Consider the following 16,567-nt stretch of genomic DNA (forward strand, 5'->3'; position numbering starts at 1 on the left):
GGAGGTTGTAACACCCTCGGTGTTACCGCTGAAACAACTTGCTCAACTATGTCATGAGCATCATGTGTATGTGTCAATGCATGTGATAAAGTGTGTAGTTCAATTTCCGTAACTCAAAACGATCAACAAAAATGAAAGTTGATTCAATAGTCATGTTATATCACTTAGGGTTTAAAACCAATTTTTATTAAGCAAAAATACAACAGAACATGTATGTGACACTTAAATAAAGTTAGAAGTACAAACTTGGTAGATGACAATGCAACTTTAACTTTTGAAAAATAGATGTTGTTAACTAGTGTTTTGGGAGCTCTAAAATCAAACTTGACGTTAAGATAAGCTCTTTTCGGCAAGCACTTGAACTATTGTTAAAATACCATTTTTGATGAAATATATGGAGCAAAATAGTTAAATAGTGCTCAAATATTTTGCTCCTATAGGTTAGTATAAGGTATGGACTATTGTATGAAGTATTTGTGGTTGAAATTCACAAGGTTTAGATCTATCAAAAATTCCAACAAAAGAGTTAATGGTTACTTAGCCTTAGTTGAAATCCTTAATGTTCTGAAGTATGGAAAAGTAGTAAGACAATGCTATTTTGACATTTAATTTCTAACAAAAATGTTTAAACACTAGTTGCATGTTTTGGTATTGTTGATTGCATCAAAGTGAGTGCTTGAGCATGGCATAGGTCGACATTGTGTTGGATGTCACGTTGTCTGCTCTAAAATTGCCCTAACTTCACTAGAACGCGCTGCGAACCCTGATTCGGTGCTCGGTTCAGGAACCGACATTTAGTGTGATGAACCCATGTTGGCACCTCCCTATCTCTACCTCTGGTCGCTCTCTAGATGTGAGGTTTTCTTCGTTAGCTAGGTGTTAGTATCGACTTTGGGTTCATGGAGTTGGTTGAGTCTTCATCGAGTTGGTAAGTAGTTTTTGGCCTGCTTGAAAATGCGTGTGTCACCATCTCATCCGTTTGGCCCTGTGGGCACGGTCACCTCATGTGCGTGCACGGCTGGCGCCGGACTCAGCCCTGGGCTGGTCATGTCCCTTCCTTGTAGGCCAGTGTTGCCTATCGGGCTGCCGCCACAATGCGCCTCTCACCTTGCCTGCCCTCTTGCTAGCCAAGCCACACCGAGCTGCTGTGCCGCGTGCAGTGCCAAGGTGAGGCTACGACTATCATCGCTCGGTCATCATGGCATTTTCTTTGCCCTCTGATTCACCTCGATCACTATAGTGCACACCCTCTGCCTCTCAACCCACCTACCACGCCTTCATCTTGACATCATTGCATGGCCACACGCAAGCGCTAACCGATGCGCCGCTTGCTCGTGTGGTCATATCTCCGCTGCCACCATCCGTGCCCTACCTAGACCAAGCCATCCCATCCTAGCACCCCATGACACGCTCCATCTGTGCTGCACCATGTAGATGCTCTCGCTCATTAAACACGGCCTCGGCTAAGGTTGGCCGGGCCTGGAAGCCGCTGCCCCATTGCCTTGTTGCTGAAGGAGCCACGCCACTTCACAAGCTTTAAACGTGTGGTCCATGATATCCCATCTCGATTTAGTGCCCCAGTGGCTAGGATTGGAAGCTAGCTAGCAAACCGACCCATACCAAAGCACAAATGAGCCTTGTAGTTGGCCAATTTGGTGTTTTGCTCGCCGATGGCCGTGGGCGCCACCGAATCAGTAGGTTGGGAGGTAAGACATGTAGGAGTAGTAGCAGTTCGATTGCTCATAACCCTGCACTCGTCTTGACTCCCTCTATCTGGTGCTCACACTATTTTGGCTAGGAAACTCGTCGGCAACGTGGTGATGCGCCGGTGTCCATCGTAGAGTGCCGCCGCCCCGTTCTGTCACGAGTGGACAGACTACCATAGCGCTTCCTAGCTTCAACTGTCAGTAGGGTGTACACCACGGTGAGCTATGGATGCTTCTCCGCCATCTCTACCAAGCCATGAGGGCGTAGGCTCGCCAGAATAATCACGCCACCACCGTAGATAGCCGCTCGTCGCTGCAGCTCGTGACAGTGCACCTCTGAGTCCCAAACTGCCACCCATCCTTGCGAGTTTAGTTGTAGATGGTTGTCGGCCCCTTACTTCTGTCCTAGCTAGCCTAGTTGGCCTGGCGTAACTGCTGGTGTGCCGCGCCACCATGCACGAGCACACCAAGGACCGCCCTGTTGCAAAGGCAACATGTTCTAGGGTCTTTATTGCAAAGCGTGAGTCTGTAGTAATAGTGTTCCATTGCGCCACGTGATTATCTAAAAACCCAAGCCCTTTTCTACAAAATGGCCTACGCGCACGGGAGCCCCGGCTTTGGGCCATACTGGGCCGCCACGATGCGCGCGCAGCCACGCTGCGCTGGACTGACGGGCCTAAAGGGGCGCCGCCGGCCCTTTCCTTTTTCTAATGTATTTTCAAATTTAGTTTCTAAGGTGAACTTGTAAATTCAAGATAAACTTGTGTAGATGTCCAAAAATTATGAAACCAATTTTGTTAGGTTTCTAAAATCATGATCTATCTGTTAGTATATTTTGTTCACATAGTTTTATAATATTTTTAGGGGTTATCTAATCAATTTGAAATGCTTAATATTGTAAGATATAAACTTGTAGGAATTGTTGTGATAAATTGGTGATAGTGTGGGCTCTAAAACTTTCATAGTAAATTCCTCACATTATTAGGTGCTCACTGTAATTTTTGTAGCTCCATAGGAATTAGTTTGTTAAGGTAACTAAATGAGCCCTAGTACGAAAATATATATTTAATCAATCAAATATCAAAAATAATTGGGGGTTTGTAGAACGAAAACATTTTTTGGAAACAAGCCTTACTTGGTGACGTGGATACGTAGACTAGTATGTTAGTCATTAAGCTAGCTTGTTAGCTCACAGAGCGTAATCATATTATAGAGTTGCAGTTACCATTGATTAATTGCGTCTCTACGTTGCATCCAAGTATATCATAATAGGAACAACGCTGGATCGTGGAGATGACCGAAGTAGCAGAAAAGATGCACCTAGGCAAGCCTCGGTGCATAACCCCTATTATTCTGCACTTTATCTTATGCTTGTGCATTAAGTTTTAAGGAGTTGAATGAAAAACCACTTGCATATATATATCCTTATTCTATGAGTCTTACTAGTATGATAGGATCATGTAGATTGCTATGCTGCAGGACTTCGGTAGAAGTTGAGTGATTATCTGTCACTCGCGAGAGATGGGAAAGATATTATTGTTGTTATTATATTACTACCATATGGAATATATATGAATGATAATTGGAGACCGGGTGGAATGGTACTTTGAATCTGGACTTGGTTTGGCATTCAAGTGAGGCTTGGATTGCACTTGTTCCACCTGTGTCAGTTAAGGACCGACCGTTGCATTAGATTCTAGTCAGGTCACAAACTTATTATCCTGAGCACATACTTGTTTATGGGGGCGGGAAGGCTCGTTGCTCTCTTGTCGTGGGTTTCGGCTCTTTCTAGACTGACTAATTGGAGGCAGGGATGGTGTAGGTCTAAGCACCACACTGAGTCCAGGACTTAGGTGTGGGGGCTTGGAGTCCAAGTTTGGATGGGGATCTAGACCCCTTGACAGGAGAGTGGTGGGTTGGTCCTGCTTGTGCCTGGGGTACAAGCAGGGCATGTGTTTGAGGATACCCAGCTAGGCTACATTGATTCACGAATCGCCTTGTAAAATGGTCCGACTTGTCTACGATCTAGCACCGTAGTAAGAACTGGAATATGTAAGATGTCAAAATGGTTCTGATTGCTTACCACCTGCTTGAAAGTAGCACAGGTGCTTACATAGAATGGTTAGTTAATGAACTAATGATAACTGCTAATAAAATTGAATATAAGGATATACATTTAGTAATGCTCCTGTAGATACAATAAATCCAAAAGCCAGATAGCCTTGCATATCCTTAGAGTATTTTCTTTCCTCCTGACGGGTAAGTCTTGTGGAGTAAAATTGAGTACTCAGCATTTGTTCTATCCTATTGCAGGTGACAGGTAGATGCTAGAGCTGACACTTGGGTGCGGGTAACCTCCTGGTGGGCTCAGCGAGGATTTCCTTAACGTTGCGGACATAGAGTTTATTTGAAAATTCCACCCAAAATGTTTTACAATGGAAAAACTTATATCAACATGTTAATGTTTAACTTATCATTGAATGATTTTGTTTTCGCTGAACTCTGATAACATGGTTATATTCTACTATTATAAACAATAAATATTATACTCTGATGTTGCATGGAAAGTGATGTGAGAAATGACTTAAGAATATTATAAGCTTTATTCTCTCATTTGTGATCCTGATGGAAAAATGTGGGTTTTTGGGTTCTCCCTTGGGGTGTGCTCGATGGAACTGCATAATTTAGTGTCCTCCCTTGAGTACTTAGTGTCTAATAGAGGACACGTACTCTTGGGAGGCATTATATTAGGCGGTTTCTACCACAAAGGTAGTCGAGGTTAGGCGCCCTGCAGTCGACCAGAGGGTCAGGCTCTATCGCTGGATCCTCATCAAGCTCCATAACTTCCGGGTCAGATGGAGCCGCCGGCTAGTTAGCTCCCGAGCCCAGGGTAGGCGACCCATCACCAGTCTGTTCTAACTCCTCATAGCAGACCGAGGGCTTGTATTGATTGCTGGCGAAGACACCCATCGGCACCAGCTCTCGGCCAGAGCTATTTTCACCAGCATGTTGGTCGCCTTGTTGAGACGCATCAGGATGTGATTGAGCTCGAGACCATAGACCTTGTCCTCTAGCTAGTGGACTTCTCGACAATACACAACCATCTTGGCAGTTGTGGCTAGCTTGATTCCTTTATGACTTGGTCGATGACCAGTTGGGAGTCGCCTCGGACATCAAGCCGTAGGATACCCAACCTGATGGCGATGCGTAGGCCATTGATGAGTGCCTCATACTCGGTCACATTGTTGGAGGAGGGGAAATGGATGTGAACCATGTACCTTATGCGTACCTTGAGGGGCAAAACAAAGACTAGCCTCACGTCGACGCCTTTCTTCATCAGCAGTCCATCGAAGTACATTGTCCAATACTCTTGGTCAACGACTGCTAGGCTGGCATTTAGATCTCAGGTCCACTCTGCAATGAAATTAGCCAGCACTTGGGACTTCATGGCCATCTTGAGGGGCGTATGAAATGCCTTGACCCATCAGCTCGAGTGCCCACTTCATGATTCTTCATGTGGCATCCCGGTTTTAGACGACCTCGCCAAGAGGGAATGACATCACGACCATCACCAGATGCAACTCGAAATAGTCACGCAACTTCCTCTTGGTGATAAGGATGGCATACAAGAGTTTCTAGATTTGGGGGTAGCGAGTCTTGGAATTAGACAAGACCTCGCTAATGAAGTACACGGGACGCCGCACTTTGAGGGTGTGTCCCTCTTTTTCTTTCTCTACCACTAGGGTGGTGCTGACCACTTGTGTGGTGGCCGCAATGTAGAGCAGAAGCGGTTCCCCATCGGTTGGGGGACCAGGATCGAGGCCTTCGTTAGGAGCTGCTTGACCTTGTCAAGTGCCTCCTAGGCCTCGGGCGTCCATTCAAAGCAGTCGGCCTTCTTTAGAAGCCAATAGAGGGGTCGGGTGCTTCCTCGATGACCACCTCCCTAATGGCTACAAACTCTTTAGAGGCGACAATTGCCGTGGCATGTTCACAACACTCAACCTCGCACTCGTAGGCGCGCTAGAAGGAGGTGCCAATGGTGATGACCCTGTATGGACCTAACATCCTCAACTTCAGATAGGTGTAGTTGGGGACAGCCATGAACTTCACATAGCATGGATGTCCTAGAATGGCATGGTAGGTCCCATGGAACCCAACAACCTTGAACGTAAGGGTCTTCATCCTATAATTGGTCGGATTCCCAAAGGTGATAGGCAAGTTGATCTATCCAAGTGGCATGGCCTGCTTTCCAGGCACGATGTCGTGGAAAGGTGCCCTAATCGACCGGATACGCTATCGATCGATGCCCACGGCATCGAGCGTTTCAGCGTACATGATGTTGAGGCTGCTACCTCCATCCAAAAACATCTTGGTGAGCCACTTCGTGCCGATGATCGGGTCAACCATGAGCGGGTATCTTCCTAGTTGTGGGATGCTTTCTGGGTGGTTGGTCCGATCAAAGGTTATGGCAGACTCTGACCATCGGAGGAAGGAAGGCGTGGCCGGCTCAGTCGTATAGACCTCATGGCGTGCAAGCTTCTAGCGGCGCTTGGAGTCGTAGGCTACCAGCCCTCCGAAGATCATGAGGTAGCCATCTAGCATCAGAAATCCGTCGTCCTTCCCCTCGGTGTCGTCTACGGCTGGCTTGGGCTCTTTCCTATGCTCCCCCTTGTTGGAGCCTCTAGACAAGAACCGCTTCAAGAGGACGTTGTCCTTGTATAGGTGCTTGATGGAGAAAGCATGGTTCGGGCATGGCCGTTCGAGCAGCTTCTCGAAGTGGTCTAGGGTACCCTCAGTGGGCTTCCGACCCCCCACCCCTTACAGTTAGCAATGGCTACGAGCGAGCCCTTACACTGCTGCTTGTTCTTATTCTTGTTGGGGTGGTCGGAGGCGCCTTCATCGGTGTCCTTGTCCTGCTTTACCTTGCCCTTGGGGTGGTCAAAAATTGCCCCAACCACCTCCTTGCCTAAGGCATGGCTGGTGGCAATGTTGAAAAGCTCCTTGGTGGTTCGTGGGCCCTTATATATTAGATTGTGAACCTAGGACTCGTAAGTGGTCCCGGACAGGAAAGCTCCTATGATGTCGGTGTCGATGATGCGGGCAACTCGTTGCACTGTCGGGAGAAGCGCCGGATGTACCCACGAAGAGTTTCCCTAGACTTCTATCGGTAGTTTTTGAGATCCCATAGGTTCCTAGGATGCATGTATATGCCCTGGAAGTTTTCCATGAAGATCTCTTTTAGGTCCGCCCAACTTTAGATTCAGTTAGGCGGAAGGTGTTCCAACCACGTTTGTGCCAAATCAGCCAGGAACAATGGATGGTTGTGGACAATGAAATTGTCACTATCCGCTCCATCAGCTTGGCAAGCAAGCCGATAATCTTTGAGTCATAGTCTGGGGTTTGTTTCCCCAGAGTATTTCGGGTTGTTGGTCGGTGGGAGGTACTATGGTGGGTGGTCCTAGCAAGTCAGGGCTCGGGCTTTGGTCCTCACCACTGTCATAGCATTCGACATGATGAGGGTGGTAGCCACGGCTAGCCTCCTCCCTCTCATCGTTGTGGGCACGCCTACGGGCATCCATGGTGTTGCGCACGTCACGGTGGAGGCTGAGACACTCATGCACCAGGGACACGGCACGTGGCCTATCGCCTCACTGCGCCTGGTGGACTAACATGTCCCTGTCAGGTCGCTGTGAGGGCGCACGCTGGCTGGCATCGAGCTCGCGTCGTTGGGACAGCGAGCTCTTGGCCTGCTGCACTGCCGCACGCTAGAGTAGCGTACGAATCTCATGATGGGCCCGATGATCCTCGGGTGTCATGGGCTCTGAAAGCCCTCAGAGCAAGACCGCCATAGCAACGATGTTCTGGCTTGCCCAGGTGAAGTATGGGAGGGCTTTTGTCATCCTCGATGATCCTTCGGTTCACGTCGTGGGCCACGGTGCGCACAAGCCCACCGTCTCCGTGGCGCTCGAGCTCTGCGCATTCCTGCTCGAGCTAGAGTCGTGCTTCCTCAAGCTCTTGGTGCCGCGCCCTCAGCTACACTACCTGCAGGTGAGGTGGGAACCCTGCATCCCCCTCGACCTCACCATCAAGGTCATCTGTTGGGGTAGCCCCTCCCTCATGGATGCTTTTGATGTATCCCTCGGGGGTACCTGTCATGAAACATTCTCACGAGGGATGATGGCTTCCTCTGCTGGAGTCAGAGTTAGACAGTGACTCTGATTCTCCTACGAGAAGGTCGTGGAAAGATTCCACGATGTATTCAGTCATCCCCATGAACTCATCGTTCATAGGGGATGGGGGCGTGCGCTGCACCATGAGGTGACCAACGGTCTCTGTGGCATGGCGCAGACCAAACGGGAGCGCTGTCGAGGCATTCCAGATAAGGTATTCTAGGGAGAGCGGCTCTCCTCTGACAAGCTATGTTATGACGTTGATGAACGAGAAGGTGAGGCGGCATAGGTCCTCCCAGGACGGTCGAGGTCCCAGGAAGGCGCCGAGCTAGCGCTCTAGCCTCCCGTAATCGAAGCCGAGGAGCTGGTCACTCCCAAGGGCGCGGGCCTCCAGTGCATGCAGCTGCAGCTCCTCAAGCGTCTTAGCGATTATGTCAAGGCCAACGGAGTGAGAGGCTGGGCGGCGGTGGGAACCTGCGCCAATTCTCCCTCCATCGTAATGATGAAATCTAGATTCCCAAAGCGCACGTGCACGCCCGGGACCCAACTGACGCCGTGACTAGCCATCTGAGGCCTTATGTGGATGTCGAGATGCGCAAAAAACCCCTACCTAGCGCGCCAACTGTCGGTGTTTTCGAACCACCGATGAGTAAATTTATATTTACGCGTCTGGCTCGGATGGTGTGCTCGGAGGACACATGGGTTTATACTGGTTCGGGTGAAATGTCCCTACGTCCAGTTTGCTGCTACTCGTGTTACCGGACACTTGGTTTGCAGTAGGGGTTACAAACAGGCGAGAGAGGGAGAGGATCCCAAGTCTCTGGTGGAAGGAGTGAACGGGTGCTGAGAGCTCGCTTGCTGCTCAGCCGTGTGCTCGTGTCATGCTCTTGTGTTCTTGATCCCTCCTCTCATGGGGCGCCCTACTTCCCCTTTTATAGGCGAAAGGAAAGCGTGGGTTACAGTAGAGGAAAAGGAGAAGAACGAGAGAGAAGAAGGCTTCCAGGGTTGTCGGATCCTTCTTTTCCTTCATGTGGGTCCCACCAATCCTGTAGATGTCAATAGGGACTGCTCCACGTCGTGGCCTTTTTTGTCACTGGCGCCATGCGTAGGCATCAAGTGTCGGTCATGGCGTTCCACTCCATCCCGGCAAACGTCGTGGTGAACTAACGCGGCTATAAGCGTTCGTACGAGGGTTAGGCAGAACAGCACCATCACGTCCGACTCTATTCTTTATGTGAATCTCCAGGTATGGTCCATCATGGCCATGCGTTACATCGAGGCGAGTCAGCCTCTTCTTTGATGTCAGAGTTTTGACCCAGGCCCATACGTTTGGACCTGGAGTGGTTGGCGACGGTATGGGTCCCCGTTGGACAAGATAGAATCCACGTCCTAGAAGTCGGGCGAGACGGAGCCCGCGACCTTGGGCGAGACGAAAACCGCGTCCTTGGGGTCGGGCGAGACGGAGCCCGTGGCCTCGAGGTCGGGCAAGACGGAGCCCGCGGGCTTGGGCGAAATGGAACCCGCGTCCTTGGGGTCGGGCGAGACGAAGCCCGCACCCAAGGGGGCGGACGAGACGGAGCCTGTAGCCTCGATGGTCGGGCAAGACGGAGCCCGCAGCCTTGGGGTTCAGACGAGACCTTTTAATACGTCTCGAGCTATCCGAGAAAATCAGCGTGGACACTAACTTCCTTGCTTTAGGTATCTCTACTGTCGATACCCGACAGATGGGGAGGGAGTTTTTTTCTAAGCTTTATGGAACCCCATCCAATTGGCCCCGTTCGCTTGGCTCAAATTGGCTTAAAAAATAAGCCCAAGCTAAAATGTTGTGAGAGAGAAATACTGTTCCGGCTGAAAAAAATAAGTCGAATAAATTGGCTTTTAAGGTAAGCCGAACGGACCACCGTGATGGCCACTTAGGTATTGTGTTTGGTTTTCGATCTCTGCTCAAGCGTGCCATCAGATTGAGGACCTAAATTGTCACATTTTTAGTTGGACCACCCGAACCTATGAAAAGTTTAAGGTCACGCGCTACTGTACTTGCATTCAGTCACGCGCAGGCGCAGGCGCAGGCGCAGGCCCAGGTCCGGGCCGACCCGAGCGAAGGCATGGCAGGCAGGCTGTACAGTGTACGGTGGCTCGCGGTCGGCGATCCGTATAGACCTGCACCTGCACGGCATGGCGACGTGACGCGCCACACTGTAGTATTGCCTGTGGGCTGCGGCCTCGTGCAGGCGGATCAACTGTAGCTCGCGCTGTTCCGCGTTCAATGACGTGCTACCCGGACCGGCCGGGACCCACATGTCACGTGGCAGTTACGGAGTAGTACAGTGTCTATCTCCACACTCCGCCTGCCCTCTCCTGTGACCGTGATGCATGCTCTGCCCTTTGTTAGTTGTGGAGCTGGTTAATTTCCACCTCTAGAGTCGCTATCTGAATGCGTAAACCTGCCGCACGAGGTCACGTTACTCACATAACGATAAGATAACAAAACCAACACATAATCTTAGATGATGTTTACCAGTATGTGGAGCTAAACCTACACGTACAAGTTGGGACCTGAAAATATTAGAAATATACAGTCTAGTAGTTTAAGACAATTGAGGTCAAGTTTTTACAGACTTGAGATCTGCTTCCTTGGGCCCATGGCTTTACTGGGTTGGCCCGGCTTGGAGTGGAAGATATGTTGGGCCACACCTAGGCTCACTTCGACTAGCTAGGGCCCAAAGTTATTAAATGGTGATCCTGAATTAGATCATAAAATCGTAGATTCTTCATAGGGGCAATTATGTATTTGGCACTGGAACAAATCAGTCTTCTTTATTTAGCACTAAAAATTTTGAACTTTCTTATTTGGCATCGAGTTAAAATTTTCTTCTGTAAATGGCACTACCGTCCATTTAGTGCATTCATCCGTCAGTTGACTGCGTTGACCCTGTCATGTTTCTTTTGGAAGTACCAAAATACCCCTCTATACTCGCTCGTGGCCGACGGCTCGTCTCCTGCCCAGGAGCTCACGAAGGCGCGGCGGCCTCTAGCGTCGGACTCGGTAGATCAAGGCACAGGGCCCGCCGACGCTAGTGCCAGCCATCCATCAGCTGATCAGCATCAAGCCTCCTGGACCCTGACCTTGCTCCCGCAGCATCCAGCCGAACCGTGGCGGTTGCCATTGCCATGGGCGTCGCCGGAGTGGCGGCCCAAGAACTCGTGGTTCTCCTTCCAGACCTCGCCGTCGTCGTAGACCTCCTTCTTCTAGATGGGCGCGGACGACTTGAGCTCATCAATGACGTAGCGGCACGCCTCCATGGCGTCGGCGCGGTGCATGGCGGAGGCGGCCACGAACACGCTGGCCTCCCCGACGGGGACCGGGCCTCCCGCAGGATGGCCGCCAGGCGGCGCCGTGCCATGGCCGCGTACGCCTCGTACCAGAGCTCCACCACGCGCCGCCCCGCGAAGTGGTCCCGCGTCATGCCCTCGAACATCGCGATGGCGCCCGCCGACAGGTCCCTGCACGTTGTCTCCTCGGGGACTGCCAGGTGGAGGAGGATCGACGCTTGCGACGAAGAACTGGCCACCTGACGGCGGCGGCGGTTGCCCTAGTTGTCGCACGATAGAGTGCGCGCACGCGGGGTGAACGGGAGAACAAAAGGCAGGGGTGAATTCCTGAGGATGTTCCTAGGATGGTGATAGCTGTGCCGTTGTGCAACAACGCTGCTGAAACGGTGTGTGTGGATCGTGTGATCTTTGAACATGCCTTCTCTCGTGCGGCATAGCAGGTGTACTGGATTCATGGTCGATGCCGCCCTGAGTTTCCGAAACTTGGAGGAGGTCCAACGAGGGGTGACTCGGAGAGGAAGAACCAGTCGTGGGTGTTGGAGAGGGAGAATGGACGGCTCCTCGGGGAGAAGGGAGCGATCGAGAAGTTCCTGTATAATCACCTGCAAGATCCACGCCAAAGCCTAGATGCACCACGACCGTTCATGCGCAGCGCAGCGTGCGTCTCGGCGAGGAGGAGGTCATCGAGCAGCTTCTCTGTCCAGAGGTGACGCGATGGCGCTGGAGCTCGATGCGACGCCGATCATGTGGCTCCGGGCGTGGGACGAGCGGTGGCTGTGCTGCGCAAAACGCGGCCTCTCATGCGCTGGTGTGGAGCAGGATAGCGATGCTAGATGGCGCGACACGACTCGGGCGCGCTCGTGGCCGCGTGGCCCGGTGCTGAATCGCTCAGCGTCAAACGTCGGTCGAGCCATGCACGGTGTGCACTGCTCTTGAGCCATGATGTTATGATAACGGCATATACTCTCCTTTTGTTTTAGAAAACTAAAAGATAAATACCTTGAAAACATAAGTTACATGCTATTACCAATTATGCATTTATTGATTATTTATTTACAGTCTTCAATTATCAAAAATCCATATTTTAGTTCAAAGTATATTTATGATTTTCTTATTTGACAATATGTCTATTTTTCCCCCCTATTTAGCACTATGGACTTTTGCTACAATCAAGGACATTTATGTCATTTTGCTAGCCACTTGATACCGTTACTCGTCTAAATGGACGGCAGTGCCATTTAAGAAAGAAAATTTCAACTCGATGCTAGATAAGGAAGTTCAAATTTTCTAATGCCAAATATGAAAGACCGATTTATTTTAGTGCCAAATACATAATTCTCTCTTCTTCCTAACAAAACCGTAAAATCAACCCTATAAACTAAGATCACAGAGTCAAAAAAACGTACACAGAATCGAGATTTTAACGGGACCAAAAGATAATATAAAGGTAAGGGGATTTTTTAGGCAATGACTCCTAGGCCCATATCTGTCTCTAGGGCCTACTTCTTTCTTGGATATTACTCCCTCCATTCTAAATTATAATTCGTTTGACTTTTTTAATTCTAAGTTTGACCACTTTTTTTATTCAAAAAATTTATGCAAACATAATCAAATTTAAGTCATTCTTGAAGAACTTTTTTGTTAATAAAGCAAGCCATAGCAAAAGAAGTGATATTCTACACAAATTTTTGAATAAGACGCGTAGTCAAATTTAGGAGTTAAAAAAGTCAAACAAATTATAATTTGGAATGGATCAATGGCACCTGCCCATTGTGGTCGTGGAGAACATGGAGTACGTCGACAAGCAGCAGTGGGAATATCATGGGACGACACTATATGTGTAGCTGCCAATCTTTGTCCTATTTGTTTGGGCTTATTTGGCTGATAAGCTGTATTTTTTTACTTATTTTGCTGATAAGTCATGACTAAAAATATTATTATATAATTTGATATGAAAAAAAATATTATTTATTAATTAGAAAAATAAACTTATAAACCAAACCAGCTCGAACCAACGCTTAGACATGGATGCGCTGTAGCGGCAGGCTGCGGTGCCATGCGTGCTAGGTTACTTCATGGCGAAGGGGCCGGCCCGGCCGGGCGGCAGTGAAGCACCATCCCCCTCACACGTGTGACGCATGTCGCATGGTGCATGTTCCCCTTCAATCTCGCATGGCATTCGATGTGCGGAATATTGGATACACATATATGGGTCACGGATCGCTTATTTAGATAAATTATATCACTCACTCCCACGAGTTCAAAAATAAATATAAATATCTGAACCAGGATTGATATGCTATCGATATATGCATATTGTATCTGTACTAGGTAGCTACACTAAGAGTTCCATTAATGTAATGTTAATAATCCTCTGCGCTGTATGTGTACTGGATAGTTTACCCACGGTCTACTTGTTTCTTTCATAAAGTTTATGGTTCTCGTACATAAGTCGGTTGTAAACTTACCATCTGTTTCTCTTCTCTTTCCTCCTCCTCGGCATACGGTCCGCTTATAACTTTTTACTGAACTTGCTCTTAGGTGCACTATATTGCTCTGCTATTTTTCACTTATTATAATTATGTTATTCTCATTAGTCCATCAAACTGTGTTATAACATGGTCTCGAATTTTACATTCAATAATAATATTAACATTTTTGTAAATAAATTTTGTATGCACAACAAAATTGATTATATCTTTACTTTATCATTTTATTTCCTAAAAGTACCCAGATATTATTAAAATTTTCATGAATAAATTTTGTACGTACAACTAATAATCAAATAAAAATTGATTATATGTTTACTCTCTCGCTTCATTTCATGTTCCATAATTTCTATCTAGATGTGATAAATTTACCAATTAATTTAGATGTTTCATACTTTGCAAAGCACATATGTGGATTTTTAATATGTAATTAGTTGAAACCTTAGATTGAACAATATATGTCGTTGTTGCATTCTTTTTTGCCATCATGAATCTATATTTGGTTTCCAACTTTTGATCTTATTATTTGTTACAGATTTTTGTATCCAATTTTAAGTTGAGACTCTAATGCTTATTGTATATTTAATTCAAAATTTCCATTTTCTATTTTTTCAAAAAGACTCTACGTCAAAGACTACATTTGTAGTTAACACAATGACATAAATAGTCATTTCGGCTTGCACCACTGCACTCAAGAGGTTCACTTTCCTATATCAAAGAATTGTATGTGTAGTAGTATTATATTATAAAAATATTATTTACAATCAATAAGTTATAAAAATATACATTTATTGATAATGTATGCATGCTACTCGGTATACATGTCGACATCTAACATTTATGATTACTTTGAATTTAATAGATGTTAAAGTGTGTAATATAGAAACATTTATGGCCTACTTTTGGTCATTCAGTTATTTTCCATAATAGTTATATTGAAAATTTAGGAATAGATCTAGGGGTAGTTTATTTTTCACAATAAGGAGGTGCATAATTTAGGTACAGACGAAAGGGTTGCTTTATATTATATTCTTGGGGCTATTGCGTTCTTGCCCTTATTTTGAACCCTAATTGTGATTTTACCTCTATTTTCTTCCACTTTGTGTTTTTACCCCTGCTTTTTCAAAACGAAGGTTCAGTTTACCCCTACTCCGTGAACAACAGGTAACGGTGTTAAAAAAGTTAAAAGATGACAAGTTTGCCCTTCTGAATATTGCGTTTTTGCCCCTATTTCTGTAACACCCCGGTGTTATGCCTGCATTTAGGCACTGCAAATCACGCATATCATGCATCATCAAGCATCCAAATCATACATGCCTAATCATGTGAATAACAATTGAAACATTGCTTTGAAACATCTGAAACATGCGTGAAACCTGAATGCTGCATACACCTTGTTTAAGAATTGTTTTGCCCTGAATTTTTCTTGCTAGGTTAGTAAAACATGTTTGGCTACTATTGTAAATCATCTAGCAATGTTTAGTTCAATTTTTGGAGCAATGTTTGTATTCAAATTAATTCAAAATTTGGCATTCAAAAATAAATTCCCAAAATTAGGGTTTTGAGCTAAACGTGGACTTTGATCTTACAATTCAAAATCTAGAAAGAATTTGGCTGTGGTCATAAAAGCAAAGTTGTAGAGAATTAAATTCTAAACAACTTTCATTTTTGGTACATTTTCAAAAGAGGTCATTTTCTTGCTCAAAATAATATTGAAAGAGGGCATTTAAAAATTCCTTGAAAATATATTTGGAAAAAGGATTTTTCTCCTTCGCGGGCCGCCGCCTCGCTTCTAGCCTGCCTGCCGAAGCCGGCCCAGCCAGCATCCCGCGCGCGCCTCGCCTCGCCTCGGCCCAGCCCAGCCCAGCGCCGCGCTGGCCTGCCTCCGCTCGCCTGCTCGCTGTCGCGCCGCGCCGCGCGCCCGACCGCGGCAGAACTCGCCCGCCGCGTGGCGGCCATGCGCCCTCGACGCCGCCGCGCGTCGCAGCCGGCCTGTGCCCACGCCCACGCACCCGCCTTCACCTGCCGCAGCCAGTGCGCTCGCTCACTCCATCCCGCGCTGCCTCTCCTCCCCGCCAGAGCCGAGAGCCCGAAGCTCTACCGCTCGCCGTGCCACTGCACCCGCCGGCGAAATTCGCCGCGGCTTCCTCACCTCAGCCGGCAATCACGCGCCCGCAGCTCCGCCTCGCCCTCCTTCAAGTCGCGCTCGCGCTTGCGCCGCCTTCCGAGCTCAGGTTGAGCCTCCCCGAGCTCTGCCACCGACGGCCATGGCGCCGCCGTGCTCGGCCGCCATGGAAGTCGTCTTCCTTCTCTTCTCCAGCCCCGCCTAGCTACCCTACCGCACTCGCCGTCTTCTCGCGCATCACGTGCGCTCGCCAGCTCGCCCTGCCGTGGCCGGAGATGGCCGCCGGCCTCGTGGCCGAGTCACGCCGCCGCGCCAGCGCAAGCACCGGCGAGGCACTCTGCCTCAGCCAGCCAGGCCGGCCAGGCCGAGCAGGCAGTGGGCTGACGCCCTGCTGGGCCGTCTTTCCCCTCCCTTGCGCTCGGGCCGCGCAGGCCGAAAACGGCCGTGGGCCAGCTGATTTCCAGCGGGCTGGCCCTAGTAACGTTTAAATGAATTGTTTTCCATTTATTCTTTATTATTTGAAATTTGAAATGGTTTGAAAAATGTTTGGGTACTCAAAGTTTGCTCCAAATTTGTTAAAATAAATTTGTCTAGGTTCCTTATCATCAGATCTACTTGGGAAAAATTATTGCATGACATTTTTGAGATACTTTGCTGTAGAACTTTATTTAATCATGAATATTGCTGATAACTTGAAAAATATGTAGAAAAATCTATAGGCTTCAGGAAAAATATGATTCCTAA

At 48.0% G+C, this 16,567-nt stretch overlaps 1 pseudogene; it reads right to left on the minus strand.

The window, feature by feature from the left end:
• Positions 1–10,981: 10,981 nt before the first annotated feature.
• Positions 10,982–15,657, minus strand: LOC136460780 (molybdopterin synthase catalytic subunit-like; annotated as a pseudogene).
• Positions 15,658–16,567: the final 910 nt, after the last annotated feature.

The sequence above is a fragment of the Miscanthus floridulus genome, chromosome 6 (assembly GCF_019320115.1).
Source record: "Miscanthus floridulus cultivar M001 chromosome 6, ASM1932011v1, whole genome shotgun sequence".
NCBI lineage: Eukaryota > Viridiplantae > Streptophyta > Magnoliopsida > Poales > Poaceae > Miscanthus > Miscanthus floridulus.